We start from the raw sequence: 15,251 nt of genomic DNA, 5'->3' as shown, positions 1-15,251 counted from the left end.
TATTCAAACTTAATTGAAAATGTACAAGGAAATATTATGAGTTTGCGATACGATGATATACAAAATTTTACAGAAAAATTAACATTTGAACAAATAAATGAAGAAAATAAAATTAATTTTCAAAATATTTCAAACCTAAAAATTCATAATAAAATCATATACACATGTAATATTTTTCTCATAGTTATAATTGTCTTAATAATCATTTTGTGGAAAACAAAATTTAATAAAATTAAAATTAACTTGAATAATAGAATTCAGGAGAATTCTGGTCTAAAGGGGAGGGTAGTTACATATGCAAACCCCCAGACCTACATAAAAAATGAGTTACCTGATAAAATTGATGAATTGCTTAAAGAAATTCAAAAGCCAGACAGTAACCCAATACCGTATCCGGTATTGGGCAAACCATAATATTTCCATTTAATTCAAATAATAAGCAGAAATAATATTTAAGTCAAACGTTAGCATAGTAAGCAAAATTGTAAAATTAAGAAGTAAGTTCATTGAATGAAAACAAATAAAGAGAGAGTCTGATCTGGGCATTTGATCGAAACACAACGTATACCTTTATTTAATTTTTTTTTAAAAAACCCCGGAACTCGGTAAAACACAAAATTCGCACGCCAAATCGGGGGATCGGTTTATATGGGGGCTATATATAATTATGGACCGATGTGACCAATTTTTGCATGATTATTAGAGACCATATACTAACACCATGTACCAAATTTCAGCCGGATCGGATGAAATTTGCTTCTCTTAGAGGCCTCGCAAGCCAAATCGGGGGATCGGTTTATATGGGGGCTATATATGATTATGGACCGATGTGGGCCAATTTTTGCATGGTTGTTAGAGACCATATACTAACACCATGTACCAAATTTCAGCCGGATCGGATGAAATTTGCTTCTCTTAGAGGCCTCGCAAGCCAAATCGGGGGATCGGTTTATATGGGGCTATATATAATTATGGACCGATGTGGACCAATTTTTGCATGGTTGTTAGAGACCATATACTAACACCATGTACCAAATTTCTGCTGGATCGGATGAAATTTGCTTCTCTTAGAGGCCTCGCAAGCCAAATTTGGGGGTCCGTTTATATGGGGGCTATACGTAAAAGTGGACCGTTATGGCCCATTTGCAATACCATCCGACCTACATCAATAACAACTACTTGTGCCAAGTTTCAAGTCGATAGCTTGTTTCGTTCGGAAGTTATCGTGATTTCAACAGACGGACGGACGGACGGACGGACATGCTCAGATCGACTCAGAATTTCACCACGACCCAGAATATATATATACTTTATGGGGTCTTAGAGCAATATTTCGATGTGTTACAAACGGAATGACAAAGTTAATATACCCCCATCCTATGATGGAGGGTATAAAAATTAGCTAAAAGTAAAGAAAAAAATCATTTGCGACAAATCTTGACTATTTAAACCATACAGTAATTCATTTTTACTACGAGGACATTTCGGAAACTTCTTAGCCTAGCACACGGTATAAACAGAAAAAAGTTAAGTGTTTTGGAAACTTCCATCTCTGTTATGAACACATGTTCAATTTTGTTTCGATCTGGCAACTCCTTCATATAGAAACAGTTGTTCAAAAAAGACGCATCCGCAATTTTTTTACAATGGAAAAATTAGAAATGCGTGCTGTCATTAAATATTTACATAAAAAAGGTTTATCGGGCCAAGAAATTCATAATGATATGGTGAATGTGTTAGGTGAAAGTGCTCCTTCATATGCAACAGTATAAATTGGGTTGCTGAATTTAAACGTGGTCGTACAAGCATGGAAGATGAACCACGTAGTGGACGTCCAAAGACAGCAACAACAACAGAAATTGTAGCCAAAGTGCATGATATGGTATTAAATGATCGACGAATAAAAGTGCGTGAAATTGCTAATATCATGGGCATCTCATTTGAGATGCCCATGATATTAGCATGAAGAACTACAGATGAAAAAATGGGTGCCACATTTGTTAACAGTCGATCAAAATCGCATAAGAACGAAATTTCTCAAGCTTGTTTGGATCGTTTTAAGCGAAATAAAATGAATTTTAAGCGTCGTTTCATAACTGTTGATGAGACATGGATCCACCACTATACTCCAGAGACAAAAGAACAATCCAAACAATGGACTGAAGCTGGAGAAAGTGCCCCAAAAAGGCAAAAACAATTCAAACGGCTGGTAAGGTTATGACAACGGTTTTTTGGGACTTCAAAGGTATTTTATTGATTGACTATCTGCAAAAGGGTAAAACAATAAATTCAGAGTACTATTGCAACCTTTTGGATCTATTAAAACACAAAAAAATAATTGTTCATGAAGACAACGCACCAGCGCACAAGAGTGTTTTAACAATGGCTAAAATCAACGAATTAAAGTACGAGTTGCTTGACCACCCACCTTATTCTCCTGATTTAGCTCCCAGTGACTTTTACTTGTTTCCAAATCTAAAAAAATCCTTACTGGCAAGCGTTTTACCTCAAGATGCAATTACAGTTGTAAACCAAGTGTTACAAGACACGTTAAGTTTTAAATGCATTTAAAATGGTGTTAAATGCTAGTAAAAAACTGTTCACGCCTAATTAAATGTATGTGTATATTTATACTCGTGGTATGTTTATACTCGACTCTACGTTCTTTTGAATTCCTTCCAAACTTTCAAACTTTTATACCAAAAATAGTTTTTACAAAATTGTTATTTTTGAAATAAAAAAAATAATATTTTATCCAAAAGCTCAGTCCATTTCGTTTACATCAAGCACTGTTTCTGACTGTAAATCTTTAATAACCCACTTTTCGAAGTTTCATTATACAAATTTTATATAATATAAATATAAATGTGTAAATTAAAAAAAAATATGTTCGGTCGGAGCAGGGATTGAACCTACGACCCTTTGCATGCAAGGCAGACATGCTACCCACTGCTCCACGTGGCCAACAAATGTATGTTTCCGTTAAATAATGTTATGTTTGCATGGGCTCGTGGGCGCTGCAAACTATGCTATATAAAGGGTGATTCTTTTGAGGTTAGGATTTTCATGCATTAGTATTTGACAGATCACGTGGGACTTCAGACATGGTGTCAAAGAGAAAGATGCTCAGTATGCTTTGACATTTCATCATGAATAGACGAACGATCTGCCACAACGTCGAATTTTCAGTGAATGGGCCCTAGAAAAGTTGGCAGAAAATCCGCTTTTTTATCGACAAATTTTGTTCAGCGATGAGGCTCATTTCTGGTTGAATGGCTACGTAAATAAGCAAAATTGCCGCATTTGGAGTGAAGAGCAACCAGAAGCCGTTCAAGAACTGCCCATGCATCCCGAAAAATGCACTGTTTGGTGTGGTTTGTACGCTGGTGGAATCATTGGACCGTATTTTTTCAAAGATGCTGTTGGACGCAACGTTACGGTGAATGGCGATCGCTATCGTTCGATGCTAACAAACTTTTTGTTGCCAAAAATGGAAGAACTGAACTTGGTTGACATGTGGTTTCAACAAGATGGCGCTACATGCCACACAGCTCGCGATTCTATGGCCATTTTGAGGGAAAACTTCGGAGAACAATTCATCTCAAGAAATGGACCGGTAAGTTGGCCACCAAGATCATGCGATTTGACGCCTTTAGACTATTTTTTGTGGGGCTACGTCAAGTCTAAAGTCTACAGAAATAAGCCAGCAACTATTCCAGCTTTGGAAGACAACATTTCCGAAGAAATTCGGGCTATTCCGGCCGAAATGCTCGAAAAAGTTGCCCAAAATTGGACTTTCCGAATGGACCACCTAAGACGCAGCCGCGGTCAACATTTAAATGAAATTATCTTCAAAAAGTAAATGTCATGGACCAATCTAACGTTTCAAATAAAGAACCGATGAGATTTTGCAAATTTTATGCGTTTTTTTTTTTAAAAAAGTTATCAAGCTCTTAACAAATCACCCTTTAAATGTAACTTATAACGATAATTGTCTACTGGTGACTATAAAAGCTACGTAGCCCAGTGGATAGTGTGTTGGCTTACAAACTATATAGACCTCGGTTCGATTCTCCGTCCAGGCGAAAGGTAAAATTTGAAAAATGTATAAAATTGAATAATTTCTTGAACATTATTTGTATTACCGGTGTTATTTGAGGGAGGGAATGAGCACAATCTTCTTAGGGGAAAATTCTTCCAAGCATATAATATTTTTGGGCTCAAAATGCTTTCAAACATATAATATATTCACATAAAACAAACATATTAATGTTTCGGCAGTATCCAATAATATATGTGCCTCCTGCAAAATATGTTTGAAACATATGTTAGAGAAGCGATTTTTTAGGGTAGATATAATAGGTCAAATAGCGCTTATTTTCAGAACAAACTCATATAGCTCTTGAAGTAATTAAGGTAGGTCCTCAGAATTAAAATTTTTTTCTACATGCTGTTAATACAAGTAAAAACAGAAGAAAAATTTAAGTTTGTAACATTAGGTTTATTTCGGTAGTGAAAGGGTTAATACCCATCACAACTCAGAAAAAAATGGAAGTTGTTCCACACAATCCGGAATTCCCCATCAAATTTTTTCCACTTCCGATGCAGTCCCTTTGGACAAGTCCATAAACATTTATTTTAAAGAGCATCCCGAGAATCCCTATCGATTATTTTTCACGTCCGCTGCATTTTTCTTGGACAAGTCTTGGAAAGTACGAAGTTAGGCCGTTTGAAGTGAAAATTTAATTTTTGGACACTAAAATTTCGCAAATAAGAATAGAAAATGAATAAGAAAGTAAAAAAATAATAAAAAAATCATCCCCGCTGGGATTTGAACCCGTGTCATTTGACTTTTTCACTTCCATGGAAGTTCTTTTGAGAAGGTTTAGCAAATTACAATAATTTGTATACCCACCACCATAGGATGGGGGGTATATTAACTTTGTCATTCCGTTTGTAACACATCGAAATATTGCTCTAAGACCCCATAAAGTATATATATTCTGGGTCGTGGTGAAATTCTGAGTCGATCTGAGCATGTCCGTCCGTCCGTCCGTCCGTCTGTTGAAATCACGATAACTTCCGAACGAAACGAGCTATCGACTTGAAACTTGGCACAAGTAGTTGTTATTGATGTAGGTCGGATGGTATTGCAAATGGGCCATATCGGTCCACTTTTACGTATAGCCCCCATATAAACGGACCCCAAAATTTGGCTTGCGAGGCCTCTAAGAGAAGCAAATTTCATCCGATCCGGCTGAAATTTGGTACATGGTGTTAGTATATGGTCTCTAGCAACCATGCAAAAATTGGTCGACATCGGTCCATAATTATATATAGCCCCCATATAAACCGATCCCCCGATTTGGCTTGCGAGGCCTCTAAGAGAAGCAAATTTAATCCGATCCGGCTGAAATTTGGTACATGGTGTTAGTATATGGTCTCTAACAACCATGCAAAAATTGGTCCACATCGCTTCATAATTATATATAGCCCCCATATAAACCGATCACCAGATTTGACCTTCGGAACCTCTTGGAAGACCAAAATTCATCTGATTCATTTGAAATTTGGTACCTGGTGTTAATATATGGCATCAAACTCCCATGCAAAAATTGGTCGATATCGGTCCATAATTATATATAGGCCCCATATAAACCGATCCCCAGATTTGACCTCCAGAGCCCCTTGGAAGAGCAAAATTCTTCCCATTCGGTTGGAATTTGGTACGTGATGTTAGTATATGGTATCCAACAACCATGCAGGAATTGGTTCCTATCAGTCCATAATTATATATAGCTTCCATATAAACCGATGAACAGATTTGACCTCCGGTGCCTCTTGGAGAAGCAAAATTTATCCGATCTGCTTGAAATTTGGTACGTGGTGGTAGTATATGATATTTAACAACCATGCCAAAAGTGGTCCATATCAGTCCATAATCGTACATAGCCCCATATAAACCGATCCCGAGATTTGGTTTTGGAACCTCTTGGAGGAGCAAATTTCATCCGAGTGAGTTGAAATTTGGTACATTGTGCTAGTATATGGTCGTTAACAACCATGCCTAACTAGGTCCATATCGGTCTATAGTTATATATGGCCCTCATATAAATCGATCCCCAATCACACAAAAATTGGTCCATATCAAGTTCATAATTGTATATAGCCCCCATATAAGCGACCCTCATATTTCAATTCTGGCTCTCTACGTACAAAAAGTCCATATCGATTCGTAATTATTTGTAGACTTAACTATACATAACTTTTTTGTCTAATATATGCCATGTATGGACTAAATCACAATTTAGAAAACGATGTTAAGAAGTTTTAAGATACCACAACCCAAGTAATTCGATTGTGGATGACAGTCTTTGGTAGAAGTTTCTACGCAATCCATGGTGGTGGGTACATAAGATTCGGCCTGGCCGAACTTGCGGCCGTATATACTTGTTAATTTTTTGTTGATTTTTAATGGGGGAAAAATATATTTATACAAAAATATATGCCGAAAAAAAAACAAAATAAAAACGATATATAACATAAACCAAATATTTTGTTTTTTTAATATTTATTAACAAATTGCCGCTGGTGAAATTTGAACCAGCGTTCTTTATTTTTTTCATACATAATAATCATGAACATCTCAGGAAGTAGTTAAAATGTCAGGTTCAACCCCCGGTGGAAGCGAAGAAGTTTTTCAATTTGTAAAAATTAGATAATAATAAAATAAAAGTGTAACAAAAAATACTGCTAAAATAAAAAAAAACGAAATTAGAAAAAAAAATTGTTTTTTAGTTTTTTTTTTTTAATTTCTTCATCCAAAGGAACTTCCAAGCCACAACTTCTAAAGCAATGCAAAGGATCCAAAAATGGCAAGCTCATGTAAAATTCATTGGAGATGATCCAAGTTTGCACTACTTCCGGATCACAAATTGGGGATCCAAACAACTTTTGTGGAAGCTCTTGTTTCGCTGGGAATGTATCAAATATAATAGTTTCATCAGTAAACCCCTCGGCGTTAAAATTTCAACTGAATTAGATAAATATACTCCCTCAAAATGATCGGTTACTACATAAGTTTATATAAGAATAATTTTTGTTTGAGTATTATAGGAATCTTAAACTTCTACTCTAATACTGGGTTCAAATTAACGCCTAGTACAAAGAACACGTTTTTGCACGAAAAACTGTTATACTCCATATAAAAAAGTTTGCGCGGAATAACTGCGAAATTTGTTCAGCTTTTTCGATGCTACTCTAGAATTTTTGTATGGAAAAATAGGCAGGCATATTATTTCGCACAAATAAGTTAACAACCCTGCGTTTAGAAATTTAAACGCAAAAAATATTTCGTTCGTACCAAACGAAATTTTGGACAAAAAACCATCGTTTACCATTTGATTTTCGCTGTAGGGAAATTGGTTTGGAAGTTATATAGATTGTGATAAACGTTGATTCTTAGCAGGATGTGAAAATATATTTGTTTTTTGTTATTGCATCTTCATTCACATCTTTTTTTCGGAACATTTCGAAAGATTGTTCTGTATTACATTAAAGGTGTGCGCGTGAGTGAAATTTTACTTACGAGGAAATATTTGTACTCACGCACAACATTTGGGTAGGAATTCACACTCATGCATATTCACGAATGGAAAGTCATACCCACGCATGCTCATGCACGAACAACGTTTAAAGCCTCACGCTCTCGCACGATTCACGCAATAAGCGTGATTCACGAAAGTTTTCGGTACACGAAATTTCCCATGATTCACTAAAATTTCTCGTAACTCACGACAATGTTCGTGATTCACGAAAATGTTCGTGAAACGACAATTCGCATGATTCACGAAAAAGGTTCGTGAAACGACAATTCGCATGATTTACGAAAATTCTCATGTTTCACTACAAATCTCATGACTAACGGCGGAACCATTGGCAAAATATAAAAAATAAAATATGGTTCACCACCACCAAACCACCGAATAATGAACGCTATTGAACTTTTAAGCGTGATCAAGAGTTTGTTCATGAGACTGAGTTATTAGCATGCCTTTATTTTACCCTGAGTGTGAATTTTATAGTGATTTCGAAGAAATTTTCCTCACGCACATTAACGAACAGAATTAGATTTTCACTCCCGCTCAAGCATGACACATTTTTGTTTAGTCCCATTCACGAGATTTAGTTTAATTTTCCTTCACGAATCACGTTATTCACCTCTACATTACATACTATTACCAGCAAACCTCAAAATGTGTAGAGTTGGAAAAGGCCAGAGCTTAATACAAACCAAATGAAAAATGATTTTGGAAAAGCAGAATTTTTATTGCAAAAATAAAAATTTTGTAAGAAAATAAAATTTTTCTTGAGGTTAAAAGTTTGAAATGTAGATTCTGTCGATTCTGTTACCGCCATTACATGAATTAGCAGAATAAGAAAAATCGACGCATTTTACTAGTTTCGGTTAAGTGCACCTACACAGAAAAAAATGTCTATAGTTAAAATAACGCCAAATTTAACTTATTTTTATTGTAAAAAAAATTATTTGCCATATATATTTTATGAACTAAACGTGGGTATAAAGTTAAATGGCCGTACACATTAGTTCAATATGAACTAAACTAAAAGAAAAACAAGTAAGGAAAGTCTAAAGTCGGGCGGGGCCGACTATATTATACCCTGCACCACTTTGTAGATCTAAATTTTCGATACCATATCACATCCGTCAATTGTGTTGGGTGCTATATATAACGGTTTGTCCCAAATACATACATTTATATATCACTCGATCTGGACAGAATTTGATAGACTTTTACAAAATCTATAGACTCAAAATTTAAGTCGGCTAATGCACTAGGGTGGAACACAATTTTAGTAAAAAAATATGGGAAACATTTAAATATGAAGCAATTTTAAGGAAACTTCGCAAAAGTTTATTTATGATTTATCGCTCGATATATATGTATTAGAAGTTTAGGAAAATTAGAGTCATTTTTACAACTTTTCGACTTTTCGACTCAGCAGATTTTACAAGGAAAATGTTGGTATTTTCACTATTTTTGTCGAAATCAGAAAAAAATATATATGGGAGCTATATATAAATCTGAACCGATTTCAATCAAATTTGGCACGCATAGCTACAATGCTAAATCTACTCCCTGTGCAAAATTACAACCAAATTGGGCCAAAACCCTGGCTATTAGAACCATATTAGTCCATATCGGGCGAAAGATATATATGGGAGCTATATCTAAATCTGAACCGATTTCTTCCAAAATCAATAGGGTTCTATTCTGACCCGAATTAGGAACATGTGCCAACTTTGAAGGCAATTGGACTTAAATTGCGACTTAGACTTTGATCACAAAAATGTGTTCACAGACAGACGGACGGACGGACAGACGGACATGGTTATATCGACGCAGGGACCCACCCTGAGCATTATTGCCAAAGACACCATGTGTCTATCTCGTCTCCTTCTGGGTGTTACAAACATATGCACTAACTTATAATACCCTGTTCCACAGTGTGGCGCAGGGTATAATAAGATGGTTGGTATGGTTAAATGGTCATGAGTTGGCACCAATGATTTTCTTCTTTACTTTTAGTTCATTTTTTCTTTTATGGGTGGTATGTAATTCCGTGAACTACAGTTAAAAAGTACAACAGGGCATTAAATTTCCTGATTTTAGCAACGCTTTGTGGAAATCTCAAAATGTGAAGTACAATTTAGTTCAATTTTCGCACGAGGTAGTTCATTCTTACTATAAACCAGTTTACTTTTTTTCGGTGTACTATAACTTCAGTTAGTCAAATCCCCTCATATATGAGGGCCACATCAAACACATACCGATATAAATGAAATTTGAAACCTAAATAACCTCTAGATTTCTAATATCAGGCACACATCGCCGAAGAATTCAGGCGAATTTTAAGCAATTCGGCTAAAAATTGCGATGTCTAGAAGCGAAGAAGTCAAACTGAGAGATCGATCTATATGGGAGCTATACCAAGACACCAATTAAAAAAAAAAAACAAACTGTTTCAGATTTTAAAACGATAGCTCCATTATTGAAAGAAGTAACGTAGGGTGTGTAAAAGTGACAACCGGTTAGTTGGTTAACGGATTCCATAATAAAAACCGAATACAGATACTGTGTTGGCTTACAAACTGTATGGTCCTCGGTGAAAGGTAAAATTTAAAAGGTAAAATTTAAAAAAAAAAATATAAAATTGAATAATTTCTTCAAGATTATTTGTATTACGGAAAAAGGTGCCAAGAACTAAAAAATTTCGTGGAAGCAAAAATTATGTGAGGGAATGAGCACAATATTCTTTGGGGAAAATTCTTCCAAGCATATAATATTTTTGGGCTCAAAATGCTTCGAAACATATAATATGTTCACATAAAACAAACATATTAATGTTTCAACAGTATCCAATAATATATGTGCTTCCTACAACATATGTTTGGAGAAGCGATTTTTTTAAGGGTGTATGAAATTAATATGGGTTACTTGATTGGACAAAGGTCCCCCGAGGAGAGCTTAAGTCACCTCTCTGGTTTGCCTGAATTTTAGGGAAGATTGGGTTGGCCGCTAGGCAAAGATCCGCTACTTTGTATTTTGATATAGGGTCGGGGAGGGCAGATCCCTTTCCCCGGCTTTTTGAAAAATAATGAAAAAACTAAACTCTGATTTACTTTAAATTTGCAAAGAACGTGTGGGGCACCTGATTTTTTTCATATTTGGACGGGGACCACCCCTTGGCCTCAAATTTTTAAAACTGAAGAAAAGATCTCAGATTTCCTTACTATCTTGTGAGAGAGGTAACTTAATTTTCCCATTTACTTCAAATTTTAAGGGAAGGCCTCTAGACAAATATGAACATTATTTTTCGATATATGGTCGGAGAGGTGGATCTACCCCAACTAAACTCTGATATTTCCACAAGACGTTGTTAAAACCAGGAAAATTTAATGCCCTGGTTGTTTTTTTTTTTTTTTTAACTAACAAACAACTAACAAAATTTCACCCATAGAGGAAAAAATCATGACCCAATTATGACCATGACTGTAGTTCATACTGCATATTACTATTTTTGGAAATCGTACTAAAAGTTTCTTTTGCTTTAGTTCAAATTGAACGATTTCTGGTCCGACTTTTCGAAAATTGGAAAAAATGTTATTATTTTACATATTTCGTAGGAAAGCAGGATAAAAGTCTGTGACATTATTTCACTACTTCAGTATTAACATTTTTGTTGGGATGCTTGACTTTTGTACGAATTGCCTTTCCGCTATGTTGAGGAGGGGGGTACTCCCCTTGACCAACAATGCTCCGCAGGAAATGTAGAGGATGGAAGGATCACCCCCCCCCCCCTTTTTTTTGTATGTTAACAAAAATATGTCCAATTTATTTGAAATTCACACGGAAATTCGTCTGATTAGTTTTTTGTTCGATAACGTCACGAATGGTTTGCGTCCATGCTAAAATTTCTGCATGCTTTTACTGTTAAAGTGAAGAATTTGTATTGAAGGTTATTCGGCGATAAAAACTAAGTAGTAGTAGTAGTAGTAATTGTATTCTTCATTTATATTCAACATTTTATAAAATCTATTTATAACAAAATATTTAGTACAATATATGTATTTAATGTTTAAATATAAGAATAATAAATTAATGTGACGTTGAGCTTAGGTCGTCAGTCTTTAAATTAATTATGGAATGCTTAGATTTTGTTTTTGTTTGTTTTTTTTCGTCAACTCTCTCGGTTTCTATGTCTATTCTTTCTCTCTCGCTCTCTGAATAAGATATCGCAACTTATATATGTTTACTCGAGATTTCTAAATTTATTTATGTTTACATCCACACATACTCGTAATATGTTCTAACATATTTTATGCAAATTTAGGAACATTATATTTTTGTATTTAAATATATTGGGTTTAAAAAAAAATTCAGCCCGAATATGGTACACATGTTGTTTACATGGGAACATATGAAAATCATATTTTTCTATGCGTGTGTAAATTAGTTAGTGGTAAATTGGTACTGGAAGGTGTTCGCGTACTTTTCTGCTAATTTTACTCTAGTTGCTAAAATGAATGCATACTGGACATAACCACTTATTTAGATCAAATTTTATATATCACTGACGAGTGTATTCAACTTAAGGGTGAGACCCATAAATGTCTCGAAATCCAAAAACTATTGCCATACAATAAAAAAAAAGTTTACTTGGATCCAAATATTTTAACCTTTAACATTTGAAGGGTTTTCGTATTGATTCCGAGCCAAAGATGCGGCTTTTTTAAAATAAAGACATTTTTTAGAGGCCTGTCTGGCCTTAAATCTAGGATCAATAAAATTTAAATTAGGATAGAGATGACACTTATTGAATTTTCATTCTCTTTTCGCGGTATATTATTGTTACGTTTTTATATCGAGGCGTGTTTAATAACCCGATAATTAAAACACAGTTCTTTTCAAATAACGACAATCTACAATTTATTTGTTTAACTAATAGGTTTGCTCTACGATGTGTACTGTATAAACTTTAGCTTACGACTGACTTCACAGCTCCCTGTGTCAGCTCTTTTATAGTACTGTATAACGATCAGGGCTGTGGAGTCGGAGCCGGAGTCGGAGTCTGAAGATTTTGCTGGAGTCGGAGTCGGAGCCGGAGTCATAGAAATTTTGCTCGACTGCGACTCCGCCGAAACAAACTTTGAAAAACACTTCCTATCATTGAAACTAAAGAAATATTTCGACAAATTAGATTCCATTAGGGTTTTTAATCGAACAACGAAAAACGAATTAATGGATTTCATGCCATTCAAAGTGTATTTACATGGGGAAATTTCACGGTGATATAAAAAGTAGGTTTTACTACAATATGGGATGAATTAATCAATTGTATTGTCCATTTTTAACATATTAAAATATCGATCCTATATGTACTCTTGATAAAGGTACAATTTGAAGGTAATATAGCAGTACAACCTAACGTTCTAAATTTTTTTTGGCAGGCATGTTGAGTTCGAAGATGGGTCATACCGGACAATTTTGTGATATAGCACCTACATATAAACCCATCTTCCGATTTGTTTTAAGAAGTTTTTCCCAGTCTAATATTTGTCAGAAATTTTGAATTTAGAAGGGTTCAAGTGTAGTTTTTGTTGGGTTTAATAAACTGCCTGAATTTATTCTGATAATTGGTTGATAGTTTTGCTGCAAGTAGAGGATGCTGATGAGGAATGTGGTAATTCCGAAACGTGCGTCCATCCAACCATCTTGCAGTCTATAGGGCTTTGCCCAAATAAATTTGACAAACATTCTTTTCCTCTGTTGGTTAAGCTACAATTGTAGTTTAGTCAATGTATGGTTTTAAGCTGAAATAAAAAACAACAACAATGCTTAAAGAACAAAACCAACAATAACAAAACAAAACAAATAGTTATTTGAGATCCATAAATAAATGCGGACATTTCCCGTCGGCCCAGATTTTGTCCAGCGATTCCTGTCATCTGTTTTTATTTTTTATAAAATGCCTACACGCAGAGAAGGAATATGATCACCTCAAACATGTTTCAAGAGCAAAATGTTATTTTTGTGTGGTGACCATGTAACATGTTTGTCACTAAAATGTTATTTTCTCGTCAAATATACCCTGCTTGCCGAAATCAGATACAAGATTTCCGAGAAAATAACATGGTTGCGAAAACCATGTTACATGGTCACCACCCAAAAATAACATTTTGCCCTTAAAACATGTTTGAGGTGATCATATTCCTTCTCTGGGTGTATATAGATTAATACCAGGATTTTACTTCTTAAACATCTGGAAGCCTAATTATTTTTTGTTTTTATAAACACATATTCTGGAGATTCTTGTTATCTACACATATTTTGATGTGTTCTCTATATGGTCTTGTGTCGTATTTTAATTTATTGGCCTGACATTAAAATTTAGAGTTCTTTACATCTCTAAATTGCTGAGATTTGTCGTCGAGTCGTATCAAAATTTAAAATTAGGGTTCTTTAGAACATATAAACACATATGACAAAATAGAATACTCTATTTTTGGAACACTACAACTTAAAATCACAATTGGAATACTGTTAAAATGAGATTTAGGTACACCACCTGGAGTTGACTCCTGAGTCGAGGCTAATAAGAAATGCTGGAGTCGGAGCCGGAGTCGAGCAAAATTGACTCGACTCTAGTCTTGGGCAAAATCGTTCACCATAGTGATTCGGACTCGTCGTTCCTTTTGTACAAAGGAACTAGTTCCTTCAAATCGTTCCATCGTTCCTTTTTATATTTGTCATCACTGTCATCTACTAAAGGCAGAGATGACATTGTTTACTATTTATGTGCAACGAAGTTCGTGGCCAAATGCAAGATACAAAAAATATTAAAAATTGAGTAAAATTACTTAAAATATTTTATAGAAATATAGGAAGAAAAAATAATGAATGGAAAATTTAAAGAAGTAACTAAATTTATTGCAAGAAATTAAGATTTTTTGTATATTGTGAAGAGCCTGAGATGGAACTAATGATTCTATTGATAGCAGCATACCAATCAATGATTTAATATACATACGCGCCAAGGGAGCCACCGTGGTGCATTGGTTAGGATGCCCGCCTTGCATACACAAGGTCGTGGGTTCGATTCCTGCTTCGACCGAACACCAAAAAGTTTTTCAGCGGTGGATTATCCCACCTCAGTAATGCTGGTGACATTTCTGAGGGTTTCAAAGCTTCTCTAAGTGGTTTCACTGCAATGTGGAACGCCGTTCGGGCTCGGCTATAAAAAGGAGGTCCCTTGTCATTGAGCTTAAACTGGAATCGGGCAGCACTCAGTGATAAGAGAGAAGTTCACCAATGTGGTATCACAATGGGCTGAATAGTCTAAGTGAGCCTGATACATCGGTCTGCCACCTAACCTACATACGCGCCAAAATGAATAAATTGTCATATAGCTCAAACAAAAGTCAAATAATCAAATTGCGATCCGCGGAACTATGGAGCGTAAGTTGAACATAAAACTTAATGACAAAAGGAACGATGAGGACGAAAGAGATGGAACTAGTGACAATCGTTCCTTTTAGTGAACCGTTCATTGGAACTAGTTCGTTCCGGAACGACACAAGACTACTCGACTCCACAGCCCTGATAACGATATCGAAAATTCTCGGTAGTCTGGCCTACAACATTCTAGACTATTCTACTACTACCTGG

The sequence above is a fragment of the Haematobia irritans genome, chromosome 4 (assembly GCF_050003625.1).
Source record: "Haematobia irritans isolate KBUSLIRL chromosome 4, ASM5000362v1, whole genome shotgun sequence".
Lineage (NCBI taxonomy): Eukaryota > Metazoa > Arthropoda > Insecta > Diptera > Muscidae > Haematobia > Haematobia irritans.
This window is presented reverse-complemented; position numbering follows the sequence as displayed.